The sequence below is a fragment of the Cricetulus griseus genome, assembly GCF_003668045.3.
Source record: "Cricetulus griseus strain 17A/GY chromosome 1 unlocalized genomic scaffold, alternate assembly CriGri-PICRH-1.0 chr1_0, whole genome shotgun sequence".
In the NCBI taxonomy this organism is placed as follows: Eukaryota; Metazoa; Chordata; class Mammalia; order Rodentia; family Cricetidae; genus Cricetulus; species Cricetulus griseus.
The window spans coordinates 7,939,022-7,957,545 of NW_023276806.1; positions in this window are offsets into that span (position 1 = coordinate 7,939,022).

Genomic DNA, 18,524 nt, shown 5'->3' on the forward strand with positions numbered 1-18,524 from the left:
CTTCTGGCTGGACAGACTGCTACCACTGGCTGGCTGGTTCACTCTGTAAGTAAGGCTTTTCCCTATTAAATACCCTTATATTTCTACCTGACTCCGTATTGGTAATTTCCCACTATAATCTTGGGTACCATGTTCACGGGTAGTGCACAGGCACACATTCAGGCAACACGTACACACAATAAACATAAATTAAAATCACACGGGTGATTCATGACTATCTAAACCTAACATTACTTTATGATGACAAGTGGAAGCATGCACAGGGCAGAGAGGTGCTAACAGAAGAAAATCAGGAGACATCTACTGTAGTTTTACAGGGAGAAGCCAGGATGTATGCAGCTGGAGATGATCATCCATATGAATACTGAGCATGTACAGGTTCCATAAAAGCATTTTGACTTAGAGTTATTTATTTGACTATCTTTGTGCATAACAGTGACCAAGACTGTGCATTATCATAAACCTCAAAATATCTGTTCATATTTTCCCCATAAACATAATTTAAGTTTATAATATATTAGTTAATATACAATTTGTTCAATTTGTGATGGAAATGGAGTAAAAATTATTGACAGAAACGAAATTTCTCAAAAAAGCCAATATGGCGTGTCTGTATACAGGCATTTGTACACTTTATACACTAAAGCACACTTCCACACATGGATACTTCATGACCATGCACACATTATGCTCAGCTGCACCCCACATAGAATTTAAATGTCTGTGTTTAAATTCGGTTGTCCTCCAGGTTAATGATCAGTTGGCAACTGTAAATGAATAGAGATAACTTTCACAGCTATTTTGGTTGCGGATGCCTGCATCATTTGTATTTATAGAAAAACTGGAGGTAGTTATAAATGTGGTGTAGAATTTTGAGCCATTAAGTGTACAATTTAGAGTTTTTGATCTTTTTGATGTGTGAAGTATTAAAATCTATATCTAGAACATTTTTGCCACTATAAAAAGTTTACTCAAGTTCTGTACTAAACAATTCCCTCCCCTCACGCTTAACACTAATCTGATTTTCTTGTGTCTTTGTGTGTGTGTGTGTGTGTGTGTGTGTGTGTGTGTGTTCAGATTATGCATTCAGGCTAGGCACTATCATAGGTTTGATTTTGCAATGTCACATGCAAAGGTTTTTATGGTGTTCCTTCTATGAAAGCATTGGTGTTTGGCTTCATCCATGTTGCTAGGTGTAGCAGCCCAGAAAGATTAAGTTGATTTTTTCAAGAAACAAGTCATTATTCACTGCTAACTGTGTGGTTAGTTCACAGCCTCAGGTTCTACTTCAGCCTTCCAACATGTTTTATTGTAAGTAACACACTCTCAGTTTAAAAATGGAATAAACTGGGGTGAGCTCATGCAATTTGTCAAAAGGTCAATGATTGAGGAAAGCCTTGGTATGGTAGCCACCAGGACCAGGGCTCCCCCTACACAAAGCGAGGGCTGGTGGATTGAGGGCTGGTGGATTTGTCTGAGTCTTTCCATTGGGGTGACAGAGATTCTTCAGAGATAAGTGCCACCTAAGTGTCCAGGATGTGACTATCTTCTATTTTGCTACTTTTGTTAGTCCATTTTGTGCTGCTTGGACTTTTCACACACATGGAAAGGTATAAAGAACAAGTCATATAACATAATAATGGAGTTTGAAAATGCCCAAATCAAGGCAGTGGCACCACCAAGAGTGTCCCTGTGTCCATAGGTGAAAGAGTAAGAGTGTATATTTGAATTACTTTGCAAGCCCTCTGACATCAGCATTAGCTCATTGAAGAGGATGGGGACTTCTCCCCACCCACTTCCTATGAGACTTGTCTCCCAAAACCCACATTGGAAACTAACTTCCTAACTCAGGAATTTGAGCTATCCCAAGATAACACGTGTACAAACCTCCCCCATAGCATGCACTGCCAAGCAAACCCAAACCAGGATACAGGGCTTGTCAATGTTTTCTTAGACTATCCTGAAAGTAAGAACTTGTCCATTCTCTTGCAATGTGTAGTAAGTAATTCAGTCATTCTTGTTGTGGGTAAAATCACCTGCATTTTCATTACTTTTGAGAGTTGCTGGAATACAGGGTAGCTGGATAGATGGCTTTGTAAGGAGTTGCCAATATTCTAAAGTAGTTTTAGCATTTTACCTCCTCCTACCCCCAATGCAGTAGTGTACAAATTACATCAGATTCTGACCAAATTGGTTGTTAAGAACCTAAATTTTAGCCACTCTAGAAGGTGAGAAATGCTGTTATATATTTTCCGTCTACCATCACTTGAAGTTGATTTTGTGTCATTCTTTTGTGGGGTATCATCTGAAGTCTTTTGTCTGTTTGCCTTTGTTACTGACTTGTATTTCCTAATTGTCTTGTGAGAACTTTTATGCAATGTGTGTTCAAGTCCTTCTCATCTATGTAGTTTGTAAATGTTATGTCTGAGAAGGGCTTCTTCATTTTCTTGTGTACTGTCTTTACTGGATCTTTTAACTAATGAAATATTTCACCATTGTTTCCTTCACTGAGTATTGCTATTGACATTCCGGTTAGATAACTTTTTTTTGCAAGCCCACATTGGGAAGATCATCTTTTTTTTCTCTCTCTCTCTAGGAGAAGCTTTTCCATTTTAGTTAAAGCCTTTACATATATAATCCATTTCACATTGATATTTGCTTACCAAATATGATGGCATGGGTGCTGTGATAAATTTTCTTACACATTCATGTATGCAGTTCAGCAGCATTTGTTGGAATATTTTGTATTCCTTGGTGGTCTCAGAGGCGTGGTTCCACAAGTGCCCTAGAAAGTGCACAAGCCCTTGAACCACAACAAACTGGTGGCAGAAGCAGCTTTATAAGAAGTCATGGTATTAGACACTGCTATCTGAAGATCTTACTTTTCTTCTAAAATACTACTCTGGGTCCTTCAAGTTTCTATATGGAGCTAAGGAATTAGTTTGACATTTTAAACAAAGGAATGGATTTTCATTAGAATTACATTTGAAGTATGAACTAAACTGCAAGAAGGAACAACTTATAGTGTATCTTACAATTCATTAGCTGACATCTCTCCATTTATTTTAATTCTTCTCCAGGGTATTTTGTAATTTGAAATATAGACATCTACCTTCTATCTCCCTGGCTTTATTCCTTAGCACGGTATGCTTATGGCACTTTTATAAACACTGTTTTCAAAGTTTTAGTTAGGAATTTATGTCTGAAGTGTATAGAAACTGCTGGAATACTGCCTGGTTGCATTTAGTTCTCATTTCTGTTAGTCCCATTGTTGATTTCTGATTATTTTATGGAAAAAAATGTATAGTGTTATTTGTGGATAATGAGAGTAAATGAGTATGCATTGCTACATGAAAATTTAAGTGAGCATTCTTGTGTGTCCATAACTTTTCATTATCAGGTGTATCATGGGGGAATAAACTATTTTAAGAACTTTAAAAAAATTAAAATTTGAAGCCTTAAATTTCACTGAATCTCTTTCCATTATATTCATAACACCTTTTGTTCCACCAGATAGCAAAATTAACCGTTTTGGGACACTTGAGTCTATCCTTTGTGACACATCCACAGCATGGTGCTAATTTTGCTGCTTTCTAGTTCTAGGCTCTTTTCATTACATATAGGAATCCCGGGACCCAGGACACTGGGAGGCAGGAGCTACAGTAAAATGTAAACAGTGTGGCTTGATGTTTCCTTGCTCTGACATATGACAGAAAGCACTCAGTCACTTGCTGTTATCCAGCATGTTGGTGCAGTTTTGCTTGTTTATTAATAAAATGGTTTAAGGAGAATGTTTATCAAACCCAGGTGTGAGATCTGAGAAAGAGAAGCCCTGTCTCCTTTCAAAAGCGTCACTACAATTTTTCCCAGCCATGCATTACTCTAACCTTTATACCACATCTGTGGTAGAGTTCTTGTGCTCCAGTGCCCAAGGTCAGCCTTACCCCCAACACTAGGAAAATATATCCACCAACTAGCCAGCCCCCACTTCTGGCTCTAACACTAGCGACTAGAACACATGTGTGTACCTCTTTGGTGGGACTTTCCCCTCGAATCACTCAGACTTTTTCAGATAGAAATCTCTGCAATGCCCTTCCCTCTTGGAGCCTCTGCACATACCCAAGGTATTCCTCTGGAACCCAGTGGTAGGCTTTGTGGAAGACTTTTGAGGACCCAAGATTATCTGAAGGTAGCATACCTTGAATTCCTTGTGCTGCTTAGAGACCTTGACTTGTGATTCCACAAATTAGGGTAATTAAGTTCATAAAAGTGCAACCGAGGACATAGGTGGTAGTAAGAAAATGGGATGCCTAACCTTCACTTTCCTTGATACTGTATAGGGGTAGACAATGCTGCAGACATGTCAAATGAAAAATCCACCAAGATGATGCTTCAGTTCTTGACATCTACATCCTGAATTCAGGGGCACTCACTTTTGTAAAAGAACATTACTAAATCTTACTAAATTATCACACACTGACCCTCACACATTGGTAGTGGGAGACTCCAATATCCCACTCTCACAGTCAGGAGATCCAGACACAAACTAAACAGAAAATACTGGAACTAACTGACAATGTAAACCAAATGGAATTATAGATATTTTCAAAACATTTCACCCAAGCACAAATGAATATCCCTTCTTCTCAACATAGTACAGAAGGTTCTCCAAAGTTGAACACATTGTCAATCATAAAGCAAATCTCACCAGATACCAGGAAATTGAAATTACCACTTATATCATGTCTGACCACCACAGATTAAAACTGGATTTCAACAACAATAGAAACAATAGAAAGCCGACAAATCAATGGGAATTGAACAGCTCTATACTAAATAAGAACTGGGTCAAGACAGAAATAAAGAAATAAAGATTTCCTAGAATCCAGTGAAAATGAATACATGGCATAAGCAAATTTATGGACATACTGCTAGGAGAAAAATTCTTAGTAATAAGTGCTGATATATATATATATATATATCAGCACATATATATATATACATATATATATGTATATATATATGAACGCATATTAACAGTTTAACATCATACCTGAAAGCTCTAGAACAAAAAGATGTAAGCACACCAAAGAGGAACAGACATCAGGAAACTAACTGAAACTGAAAATAAGATAGAAACAAATAGAGCAATGCAAAGAGTCAATGAAACACCCATCTTATTGCCTGTGTGTATGCCTGGGCACTGCCCATGTGCCTGGTGCTCCTGGAGGTCAGAAAACGTATCAGGTGCTCTTCAAATGGAGTTACAGATGGTTGTGAATTGCCATGTAGGTGCTTGGAATCCAGTCTGTCTCTTTCTGAATAGCAGCAATTACTTTATTTAATTAATTAATTTAAATTAGAAACAGGATTGTTTTACATGTCAATCCCCATTCCCTCTCCCTCCCCTCCTCCCCTGGCCCCCACTAACACCCTACCTATCCCTTACCATTTCTTCTCCTCAGGAAAGTGAGGCCTTCCATTGGGGGGGGGGGATCTTCAGAGTCTGTCATAGCCTTTGGGATAGGTCCTAGGTCCTCCCCTGTGTGTCTAGGCTGAGGGAGTATCCCTCTATGTGAAATGGGATCCCAAAGTCCATTCCTACCCTAGGGATAAGTACTGGTCTACTACAAGAGGCCCCACAGATTTCCAAGGCCTCCTCACTGATACCCACATTTATGGGTTCTGGATCAGTTCCATGCTGGTTTCACAGTGATCACTCTGGGGGCCAGGAGCTCCCTCTTGTTCAGGTCAGCTGTTTCTGTGGGTTTCACCACGTTGTCTTGACACCTTTGCTCATCACTCCTCCTTTGCAACTGTATTCCAGTTCAGTTCAGTGTTTAGCTGTGGTTGTCTGCTTCTACTTCCATCAGCTGCTGGACGAAGGCTTTCGGGTAGTATATAAGTTAGTCATCAATCTCATTATCAGGGGAGGGTATTTAAAGTAGCCTCTCTACTGTTGCTTAGATGGTTAGTTGGTGTTATCCTTGTAGATCTCTGGACATTTCCCTAGTGCCCGATTTTGTTTTAAACCTATACTGGCTCTCACTTTGATGGTATCTGTTATTTTTCTCTCCTCTGGAATAGCAGCAATTACTCTTATTCACTAAGCCTTTACTCCTTAGCACCCTATTTTATATATTATATATTTTATATAATATCAAGAGATTTTTTCTTTTTCACTTTTCTTTCCTTCATTCCTACTTCTCCTCCTCTCTCTCTCTCTCTCTCTCTCTCTCTCTCTCTCTCTCTCTCTCTCTCTCTCTCTCTCTCTCTCTCCCTCCACTTCTAAGCATGAAGCCTGCCCTGGGGTATGGTTGATATACTCAATATCACTCCAACAGAGAAAACAGATTTTCTCTCCCCAGCATATATCACTTGCAAATAGCTTTTTTGTTATAACAGAACCTTGAGTTCACTCTGCCTATTTTAGAGATAATAAGATTTTTTTCCAGTGGAAACTTAGATATTAGTACTGTTCAGATGTGCATTACAGTTAAAGGTATCACAGGAGACTGATTCTTGAGGACCAGAGCTCTTGGGCAGCACTAAAGGCCCAGTGTACACTTAATTGTAAGATGTAACTTCCCTAAGAGTGTCTGCCATGAGAAATCTTAGACTTTTTAAGTGCTCTTGCAACTGAGGTGTTTATGTTTGCCCTTTGTTTTGGTAAAATATGTTTTATTATAGTAACTGATTTTCAGATGTGTACCCAACTTCGCATTCCAGGAATGAAGTGTACTTGTTCAAGAAAGATATTGCTTGCAATATATTGCTGGGTTTTGGTTGCAATATTTTATTGAAAATATTTGTGCTAATATTTCTAGGAGATAAAGCTGCTTTTTACCTTTGTGACATTTCTCTTGGATGTTAGCATCAAAGTACTACTGACTTTATAGGATTAGTTCATAAATTTTCCTTCCTCTTCTATTTCTCAGAAGAATTCATTTAAAAATTGGATTTTTTAGGTGTTTGGTAGAATTTAATAAGGGAAGATTCTGTGCTCAGATGTTTTTGTGTAAAGTAAAAAAATCGTGATTTTTGTCTCTTTATCTAATACAGATTTATTGAAAAATCTTAAAGCTGAAACTGGGAGTAGAGAGAAAATAGTTTATTTGCAGACAACCCTGAAACTATGTATAGGAGATAAGAGTCTCTAACTACTGTGATATATGGGGGTTCAGTTCTATGGGATTTAGACAGAGAAGATGAAAAAGTCACCCAATCCCAATCCCATTGAAAGCATGAGGACACTGTTGTGCTCTTGTGACTCTTATCCAAGAACTGGTCCTTTGTAGCATCTACACTGAGCATTCCCAACCTTCTCTAAAGTAGAAGCATTGGGAAGTCCATGGGTAGGGACAGAGGTTAGACCACTTATGCATGACTAGAAACCGGACAATGATGGAAAAGGAAAGGTAGACCGTTATAACTCTGTGTTTGAGGAAGTCAGAGAGGATGGGGAATACTAGGGAATATGAAGCAAATAGTGTCAAGCAAGCATGATCCTTCTGTTTAGTTTTAATTTCTGTTCTTTCCTTCCCACGTGAGCCAAAGTGAGGCACTTAAATCTTCCAAAGTCCATGTTTCTCTTCTTAACTCAAGATAACTTGTTTCTGAGAAGAGTAATTGTGAGAATTCAAAAAGAGGATGAAGCTCTTGGGGCTTGTTTGATGTGGTGTAACATAAGTCTTTCTGTCAAAGCCACTTGAGCCCTGCTACCACACGGGTTCTTTCCACTAGCCGCCCAGGTTCTGCCCAAGTTCTGCTCTCCACCATGTTAAGGTCCCAAGTAACACACAGAGTCTTATATTATTTACAATGCTGTTGGCCAATTGACTAGGATTTCTTATAGGGTAGCTCGGTCTTAATTATCATAAATCTATATATTTTATAAGACTTATCTTATGGAGGACAACTTCTGATGGCTTTCTCTTCCTGGGATCACATGGCAACTCCAGAGTAGAAAGCAGGAAGAAGAGGAAGGGCAAGAGAGAACCACTTCCTGCTTGTCCTTGCTTATATTCTGCATCTGCCTGCTATGTCACTTCCTGCCTGGATCACCAGACTACTCTTTCCTACATTTCCCAGAATTCTCCTCAACTCCTAGTCCCACCTATCTGTCTCCCCTTCTGGCCAACAGTGCTTTATTCAACAACCAAAAAGATACACATATACACAGAAGGACGTCCCCCATTAATGTGGCAAACACCATATCCCTCCTCTCTCTGTTTTGCTCTACCTGGTTTCAGGAGTTTGGAAGAGAAAATTCTACTGTGTAGGGGCTCCAAAACATCACTAATATGATCTCCTAGTCCAGGGACACCCAGAGCATTCAGTAGAGGCAGGATGGAGCTTTGTGCCAATTGCTATGACCAGTACTGCACTGCAGACCCCAGGACAATGCTTTTGGATGGATTTCTACTTTACTTTGAGAAACAGTTGTGGTCTTCTATTTGAACATTGTTAGAGATGAAAAGCTTCAGTCATGTTCCCTACTAATAATGCAATCTCTAATTTTTCCATTGTGAACTGGGTGTTTTGTGACCCAGTAAGTGACAAAGCTGAGATTACACAACAGAATTCCTTAGACAATGGGTAGTGAGCCATGAGTAAAATTGGATTTTTCTAGAAAAACAATCAAGTTAGATGGAGAAATCTGCATATACTCAGGGTTCCTACCAAAGTTCACTATCTTTCCTCTCATCTAAGTTCTTAATATATAATATAAAATATGTTCATGTAGCAATTTATATATGTACATATATTGGTTTATGGTATAGGAGTAGACAGATATTGGTTCCCTCATTTTATAATCTTAGAAATAGTAGTTGTAGGGTTGGAAAGCAAATGCAGCTGATGTACCACACACTTGACACCCTTGAATAAAAATTTTCTCATTCAAAACTACAAAGTTAAAATGGATTTCAGAACTAAAGAGTCTTGATATAATCTTCACTTGTAAAATTAAATGAAATTTGAATTGAACTTTTTTGGTACTGGACACTTTAGATTTTTTCCATGAAGAAATTGGGGGTGAGAAATGACAGAATTGGTATCCTATTGAAATTGATTGTCAGGCGTTTTATGGATCAAAACAATGAATCAAATACAAATAACTTATGTAAAGAAATATTATATATTACAGAATTGGCGATGAGAGTGTGGTGATGAATAATTTTCATCAGGGAATGCATTCCTGAAACTCTGAAATGGTTGATTCGCTATGAAATGAGAATAAGCCTCAAACCCATCTGGAAAAGTTTGAAAAATACCTTTCCTGCCTCAGAGATACAGAGACCAGGGTGATAATTCATCCTCGAAAACTTCTTTCCCTCTGTCTTTATGTAACACTACCTTTCACTGAGATTTCCTTTGCACTCCTATATTTTTAATAGGAAAGCATTGTCTAAAGTGGAAATATAAAATTATATGTTTGTTGGAGAATTTTCTTCATGAACTGGCAGCAGGGTTTGTAAATGAAGTATGATCTTCATAGACTCGGGGAACTGTTTCAAGTGTTCCCAACTGTTTCAGGACACCCTGTGACGGTTTTCACACAGAAACTAAACATTTAATGAGAAAGAGAATCCCTTGGAGGTATGATTGCTGATTACACTCATCCCTTTATCTGTTTTAAAAAAGTTAGGGATACTTGAAGCAAATTTAGGATTCTCCTCTTGTTGTGAATTGATTATTAGTAACTTATTTCTCAGCTACATAGTAACACTATTAAGTTCCCTCTTATTCATTAATCTTTGGACATCTTTTGTTCAGGAGTAGATAAAGAAAGTGTTATGATTTGATCATGACCAGTTCACGAAACACCCCTGGGCTCTCATATGTTTCTGAGAGGGTCTGTTTTAGGAGGGTGTGCAGACTTTAGGAAGTGGGGAGTAATGGGTCTCTGATGATTGGGTCTTAGAGGTGACAATTCTTCCCTGGCTCAACCCTGAGTACTCTATGCTTCATGATCCACCGAGAGATTAACAGGCTTCCTTGTGCTCCACTGCCACCTACAAGGGTTGTTCCTTTCATCACGCCCCTTCCCAGGATTTTCTGGCCATGAGCCATGAAAGCCTCTCTCTCTCTCTCTCTCTCTCTCTCTCTCTCTCTCTCTCTCTCTCTCTGTGTGTGTGTGTGTGTGTGTGTGTGTGCATATGTGAGTGTGTGTATGTGCACAGAGATGCTGGTATTGTGTGTTTTTCTCTATCGTTCTAAACCATATTTTGGGGACAGAAGCTCACTGATCCTGAAGCATGTGGATCGACTGGATCCCTGTCCATCAAATCTCTCCATCAGTGGGTTACAAAATGCACCACTACACTCAAAACTTTTGAAAATCACTTTTATTTTAGGCATATAGGCATTTTACTGGCATGTAAAGTGCCCTCAGAGGTCATGAGAAGGATATTAGATTCTCTGTAATGGAAGTTACAAATGGGTTTGAGCCCCCAGGTGGATCATGGGAGCAGTGCCCACTTTCCCTCAGAGCTGCAAGTTTTCCTGACTTCTAAGCCATCTTTCCAGGCCCCGCAGGGTAGTTCCATGGGTGCTGGTCAACAGACAGATGATCGTATGCTTGCATGATAAGTGCTTTACAAAGAGAGCTACGTCCCCACTCCCAGAACACCTTCAAAGAAAACATGTGATGGGCAAATACAAAACAAGGGGGCTGCCCTTAATATTTATTTTCATAATGTTTTCAACAAAATGAGATAAATCTCAGGAACTTTATACTCAGGGAATATGTAAACCATCAAACAATAATAGCTCTTTGTTCTTCCTTTGTCCTTACCCAGTGGTCCAGGACACAGTGTGGAGAGTTATCTGAGTACTCAGCAACTGCACACTCTTCCTTCTTGGTAATGTGATCTATTCTCACTGTAATTACTCAGTGAGGTTCGATTATGAAAATGCCGGCAAAAAAGGGAATAATTTACATAGGTATTATGTACAAGTAAATAACTCTGCTGCTATTCTGTTCTTTCTTTTTTAAACATGTTTCCTATGCTGTGTGCAGATTGCTGCTAAGTGAAAGTTAAGGGTGTTCCGAAGTTATTATTATGTATGTGTTGATGTGTATATGGAGCTCTTAATAGGGACATCTTTGAGAGGGCAAGATTGCATCTACTTCCCTGAAGCTATAATATTGAAGGTCTCTGAATATCCTGTAGGGTTTTTTTTCCTGTTCAACAGAGTATTTCTGGGAAAGTGGCCTAGCAAACAGAGTCAAGAAACATTCAGATATCATCCCCTTGTAAGTTCATAGAATAGAAGTATTTCATTTTTAAAAAGTGAAAAACAGTGCTCCTGGGCTAAGAATACATGCCAAGATTCCTGCAGACTCACATATTTTACAGCTGATTTATAAACCTCTCAGAAAGGATGGAAATGGTGACACATTAATAACTCCAGCACAATGAGTTCTCCATACTTCAAGAAAAAAACAGAGAAAAGAAACAGGAGATGAGGGATGTACAGGGAAGGCAGTCCCTTCTGAGAAGGAAGAAAATATTCAATGATCTACCAGGAGAGTCATAGTTTCTGTCCTCCATGAGAAACAAGGGCTGAAGAAGGATGGCTTAGCAGTGAAGAGAGCTTGCTGCTTTTTCAGAGCACCTGGTTTGATCCCAGCAGTTCACTGGGCAGCTCAAAACTCTCAGTCCAGTTCCAGAAGATCTGTTGCCTTCTGCTGGTAGTCCACATGTGCACTACCTCAATAAATCTACAGATAAGCAGACATGCACACATACACACATAATAAGAATAAGTAAATAGTATTTAAAAGAAATAATTGACTAGAGGATTACTTTAATAATAGTATTTGTTATCATCTTGCTTTACTTTATTCATTTAAATATAGTGCTTTAGAGTAATCAAATACATGATTTTTTAAATGATAATCCACATTGTTTCCTTTATAAGACTTCACTGGATAAGTTTAAGTTCTTTGAATCTTGAATATTAAAATATTTAGATATGAACATGACAATCATTGTGTATTTGCTAACACAAATGTAGCAAATGTACATGAAACCAGAATACTTGAGTTGCTCCTATCTTCACATAAAACGATAGTAATTAGGCTCACACAACCTAGGAGAAGTCACGACTTAAAATTTGTATTCAAGGGTCTACAAATGTGCTCCCAATAATTCTAAGTATTCTGCTTTGAATTAGTGGATTTTCAAGTGTTAATAAATTAGTAACTTGGTATATAAATTAAAATTTTGCAAACAACTAGTATGAACAGTAGGAAACATTAAGTGCAATGTGAAATACAGGTAAATGGAATATTACATAAATTTAAAGAGTAATTCTTCAGAGTCTAATGAACTGCAGATCTGGAACCTATGGTGTAACTCCTATCTGCAGACATCTCTGATGAAATGTGTTGATCCCATGTTTTGGGAGCTAACCACACCAAGCACTGCTCTGTGGGGAGGGGCTTGATGGTTTCAACACTAGTGAAGCCTGAATGAGCAAATGCCTGTTGAGCAGAGGAGGATCACCATGGGGGGAGAGGTATATGGACACCATAGGTCTGGTTTCACTGGACTATGCAGGGAGGAACTCCAGTGAGAAAAAAAATGAAACAGAAAGAGCTAGGAGTTGAGGAATAAGCACCATGTGACCCCACTGGCTGATCAATTGCCCAAGCCAAGGAAACTGCTAGAGGAAAAGCCATCTTATTCAGGATCTGGGAAAGGAAGCACACATGGCTGCAAGTGCTGCAACTTTTGTTTGAGAAACTGTTTTAAGTAAAGGATAAATGTGATCCCTGGGGTTAGAAGACAGGAGTTTTAGTAGGTAGTATAAGGCCAGTTCCTATTTGTCTAGCTTGAGAAAATATGTAAAAGCATGGTCCCAGATTTTATCAATAAGCCCCAATTCATAAAATAACAGAATGTCTCAACCTTTACATAGTAGAGTGTTTTAAGTAACAGACAGCCATGAGATCAACCACAGGGCATCAAGCAATCTCAAAAAGGTGTTTAAGGGCTGTGTAGCTAGATGGCTCAATCCTTAAAGGACATGTCTTGCCATCATGAAGAGGTAAGTTTGTGTTCTCAGAATGATGCAAAACCAGGCAATGCAGGCATCTGTAATGCCAACACTGGGAAGGAGTGGGGCTCACACTTGGATAGAGACAGAGATAGATGAATCTCTGGGACCTCTTGGCTATCTAGTCTAGCTGAGCATGTGAACTCCAATTTCAGTAAGAGACTCTGTCTCAATGATGTGAATGGTGACTGATGAAGATTTTGAGCAGGTCCTGGTCTCTGTGCATTTACACACACAGAGACACAGACATATGCATACGCACCTTTGAGCCGGGATGCACAACCACATGAACATGCTGCCCCCATGATGTGATGGAAAGGTAGACTATTGAAAATATCCTTAAAAATCAAGTACTAGCTTTAAATATTTTACATTGACTTAGATTTATATATATTGTATACAAATGTTGTATATTGATACAAATTTGAGAGTAATTTTGCTAAGACATATTGTACATATGTTTCTAATATTGTTCAATGTATTGTGCCTATACAGCTCATTTTACAATGTTATACAAATCTCTAGTCCTTGAAAGTTATTATTATCAACTATTGGGATAATAAGAAAATGTAGTTTAGTAATTAGTGAACTATTGCAATCAAACTTGTAGTCACATTAAGAATTAAAATATTTTAGAAAGACAGGACATCATCAAACACTTCAGAGATCTACAGAATATGGCATTTAACATGTGTTAATAACACAGTGTGTTTTTTTATGACAATGAGACATGGCTTCTCCTGGCAGCACCAGTCTATATCAGAGAAGATGATGGGCATCAAAGAAACTCCACATGGAGTTTACTTTCTTTGGGGTGAAGGTAAGCCACTAGGCAAGAAAGTTCCCTTGCCTCAACTACTGACAGCATGCTATCCAAATTGGACAAGCAGGGTATCAAAGAGAGGAAATGCAAACCTTGCAAATACTAGGCAGGACAGTCCTTCAGATTATCCTGGTTCACAGAACTGTCTGTCAGATATACTAGGGCTATGGGGCTGAAGATGGAGGCCCCCACACTGAAGAGAAACCTTGGGTGACTGTCCAGGAAGCCAGATTTTTCTTTCTTTCCTCACATTTTTTGGAAGTCACTTACTCTTACTTCCTGTTTACTCAGTTAACATTATTTCCTTCTTGGGTCTCTGAGGGAGTTGAATACTAGATAGTATAGATATAGTTTTCCTTGTTTCCCAGAATCAGTAAAGAAACTCCCTATAGATATGTTAAGTGTAATAGGTTTGAAAGGCATTAAAAGCTAATTTGATAAGGCAAATTAGAATAGAAAGTATATTGGGTACAAGACTTTGACTCATCAAGAAAGACAGATTACAGAGTATTTTCTCTGAATTTGTCTAATGCTAATGTATTAGACATTGTTAATGTACTTACTGCCTGTATAATATATATAATATATATACATATACTAATTGTGTATAGTTTTTCTTGCATTAGTTATAAGTTTATTTTTAAAATTTAGACAAAAATGGGTATGTGGTGAAATCTTGCTTGTACAAATAAAGCCTTTCTGAGAATGGAGCTTACTTCACCATAGAGGTCTGTACAGACAGACAGGAAGTTAAGTAGCTGGGTAGAAACAGGAAATAAACAGGGAGAAACAGGAACTTGCTCTCTAGTCTACTGAGATGCTAAGGATGTAAGGAGTATCTATGGCTTGCTCCTTCTTCTCTTTGATCTCTCAGCATTTTCCTCTAAATCCAACTCTGGGTTTTTATTATTTAGTCACATTGAGAACTCCATTCACACCCCCAAATTCCAAAAAAAGTTACACTTGAGTGATGGGGGAAGTACTTCTGTGTATGTTTATCTTATTGATTGTTAAATAAAATACTGTTTGGCCAATGAGACAGCAAGTTAGACAGGACTAGGAGTCAAAGAGGATTCTGGGAAATGTAGTAGAGAAGTGGTGTTCCAGGCAGGAAGTGACATAGTAAGGAGACTCATATTTAAGCAAAGGAAACAGGAAGGGTTCCCATTTCCCCTCTGCTCTTCCTCCAGATGAGCCATGTGAACCACCGGCAAGAGAGGGTGCCAGGGAAAGGCATCCTCTGTAAGATAAGTCTTATAAAATATATAGATTTATGATAATTGAGACTGAGCTAACAGATGAGAATTCTAGTCATTGGCCAAGCAGCATGTACCTAATACAAGTCTCTCTGTGCATTAATTGGGGCCCTAACTCGGGCGGGCTGCTGGCAAAAAGCGCACACCACACATGGCGGTGGGGCTCTGCGGCTTTTGGCGGAAAGATTTATCGTAACACTTGCATCAACACAGAAAACTTCAGCTAAATATAGGAATCTGCCTCCCTTAGTGGTTAACGGTCTTTCAGGCTGCAGGCAGCTCGTTCCCCCAGTTTACCACACACATGCACAGACAAGGGTCTACATCCTGAAAGAAAGACTCAGCTTTGTTACAATATCATAGGCATCCTGTACTGACCATACTTATGGACTTTTGTAGAGAATCATGGGCAGAAATACCCAGGAAGGGTGCTATGATCCACTGTGCTTCAGCAGGACAGAGGGGCTCACACTACCACCTACATATACATTCACTTGGTAAACGTTTTTGAGAATGTCTTTAGAATCCCAATGAGAGAGCATGACCCATAAACCCACCCCACTTTGACACAGCCAACTGCCCTCCATCTTTGGGTTACTTTCTCTGATTTGGTAAGTAAATGGCTCGAATTGCAGATGTGCATGGGACTCCTTCCGGGCTGAGCAGAATGTTGGTGGTGGTGAGTTCTCTGCAACTACAGGTGGTAAAAAATTAGAATGCTCCTCTTGGAGAGCAGTCAACACACCTAGCAAGCTGAGATCTTCTACAGGGTTGTTGATAGAGAGGTGGAAACCAGAGTCTGGCTCTAGCAATGGTTAGTATGAGCATTCTTTGACATTTCAATCAGACTTCCAATTGCAGCTTCCTTACCCATTTTGTGGAGGGGATAATGAGGCTACGTAGTCCCCTGAGTTAGAGTCAGGATTACTTGAGATAATGAATGTAAAACATTTAATCCAGTGTCTCTTAAGTAGTGAATGCTCGACAAATCTTAATTACATTATGATCATTATATACCTTGTCATGCCGAGAAAAACACCAGGGAAAATCGGTGAGTGTGTGTGCTGTGAGATGGCTGGACCAATCTCTGTGGCCGAGAGAAGGCCGGGCTAATGTTACTGTGGACCCTTCCTCCTCAGCCTCTGGGTAATATAGATGGTCTCAGAGCTGTAAAAGCTGCAGGTAGCTTTGTGTGGCTGTGATGTGGCTGAGTGGTATAGAGGTCTGTATTATGGACAATGGCCTGAGTTTAGTCTGTAACACTGCGCTCAGCCACACACACACACACACACACACACACACACACACACACACACACACACACACACGCAGTGACATTGTAAACTAAGGCCATTTATAAGCCAGTTTTACAAAGTTTGGGAAAATGCTAAAATTATACTTCTAGTACTCTCAATTTTTCTGTAAATTGTTAGCTAGAGAAGAGGCAAGCAACACAAAACCAACCTTTCTTTTTGGAATACCAGCAATGAAATTTGACAAAAGACACCCCCTTCTCCACTGGGAATATGCACCCAAAACAACATCCGTTATTTATTCTCGGGACAATGTGTCCCTTGCTTCCAAATAACACTATTCTCTTCTGTTTTTTTTTTTTTTTTCACTAGGCGGGTAGATAGTTCATCCTTCTCTCCATTTGGACTCATTTTCTGCCAATGTCACAAATGGTGTTACCAGCAGGAAGCTCACAAATGTTGTTTGTAATTAAAAAGCAACTTCATGCTCGGAAACACGTGCGATATTGTATATAGAAAGAAATGTTCTTCACCATGGGAGTGCAGAGACGAATGCCCAAGATTTTAAAAATTAAATTAAAAATATGTGCATTGTTCTCGCAAAGGACGGTTAGTAGCCTGCCGTGAATCTGCACGATGGAAAGTTGTGCATGTGTGGCTTTGAATCCCCAATCTGTAATTTACTGAACATTCATGCTCCTTTCATGTATAAATACTCAGCTCGACAAATCTGATTTCCTTCACCACCAATCCCTGTGATTCATTTTCTACAACTATATGGCATGGCTCCCCTGCGGGAAGCCCCATATCGCCCTCCTGCTGCTCTGTCCACCTGTTTAGAATTTACATCCAAAATTCATCTAAAACATACCATTTTCCCCCTGGAGAATATTGAGTTAATATATTAACAAATTCCAGATGAAGTAGATATGTTCTGAGGGTTTTTCAATTTTTGTACTTCACAAATTCCCCTTTGATGGAACTGGAAACCCACATTTTTCAGAGTAAAATCAGAACAGAGACACCTCCCAAAATAATGTCCAAGCAAAACAATACACAAAAGAGAATTCCTTCTATGCATGTTTCCTGAATATTTTTCTTCCCTCTAACCATGGCGTTCAACATGCCAGAACCAGACACAAATGATTGTATGCATTTTAAGTTAGATTTTTCCTAATAAAAACAGACAGAATTTATTTTTCATGGGGATTATGCGATTTTTCTGAAGTGCTGGGCTACTTGGTTCCTGCGGCAATGCTCCATCCATCACAGCTCAGAGTCCAGGTCCCTCCTTCTTCCTTCCTAGTAAATTGCATTAGCATAGATTACTTTGCAGTGAACATTGTATGGACTTATTTAATCAATGTCAGCAGAGTTTCCATGCTTTCAAGCATACTCATAGATCCCCCTTTTGCTGTTTCCTTCAGATATCCTGAACTGAGGGGTATGAACGCAGGTAAGGTGGTAAAGAGAGTCTTTAATTTAATGTGCTCCTGCCAGACGACTCCAGCTTCTCAAGTGAATCCTGAGGAACAGATGTCTGCCTTCTAAAGTAAAAAGCATGCATCTGTTTCCTAAATGTCAAAACAATAATGTGCAAGTCATAGCATGCACGTGGAAAGGTTTGAGTGGTTTTGTAAAATTTTCGGAGCTGGGCTCCAGTTGTACCTGGCCAAGGAATAAACCACAGAAGGAAGATACTGTACCTTTGAAGGCATGCATCTTAAGGATGCGGGGGAGAGGGAGGAAGGCAGGCAGGCACATACATAGGAGCCATTACGTTATTTTAAGAGGAAGGAATTTAGTGTTGGCTTGTCTAATGGAGGTTTGTGAGCAAGCGTGTCTATCTCTGTAAAGATCCCACCGGGTTTCTTTCCATGACTCTATTTAAAGCCTACCTGGATCCATTTAGTTACAGTTCCTTATCTCTCCATCAGGGCCTATTATGGTTTCTCTTACCTGCAGATCTGTTTGCTTTCTTCCAAATGCCTGCATTTACAGAATGTGGCCAGGAACTGATAGGATCCAGAAGAAACTAGGGTGATTATTTCTTACTGTTTAGTCAGTATGTAAGCTAGCAGGAAGAAAATCCCACTTTTCCTCCTCTTCAAAAGCAATGTTTTC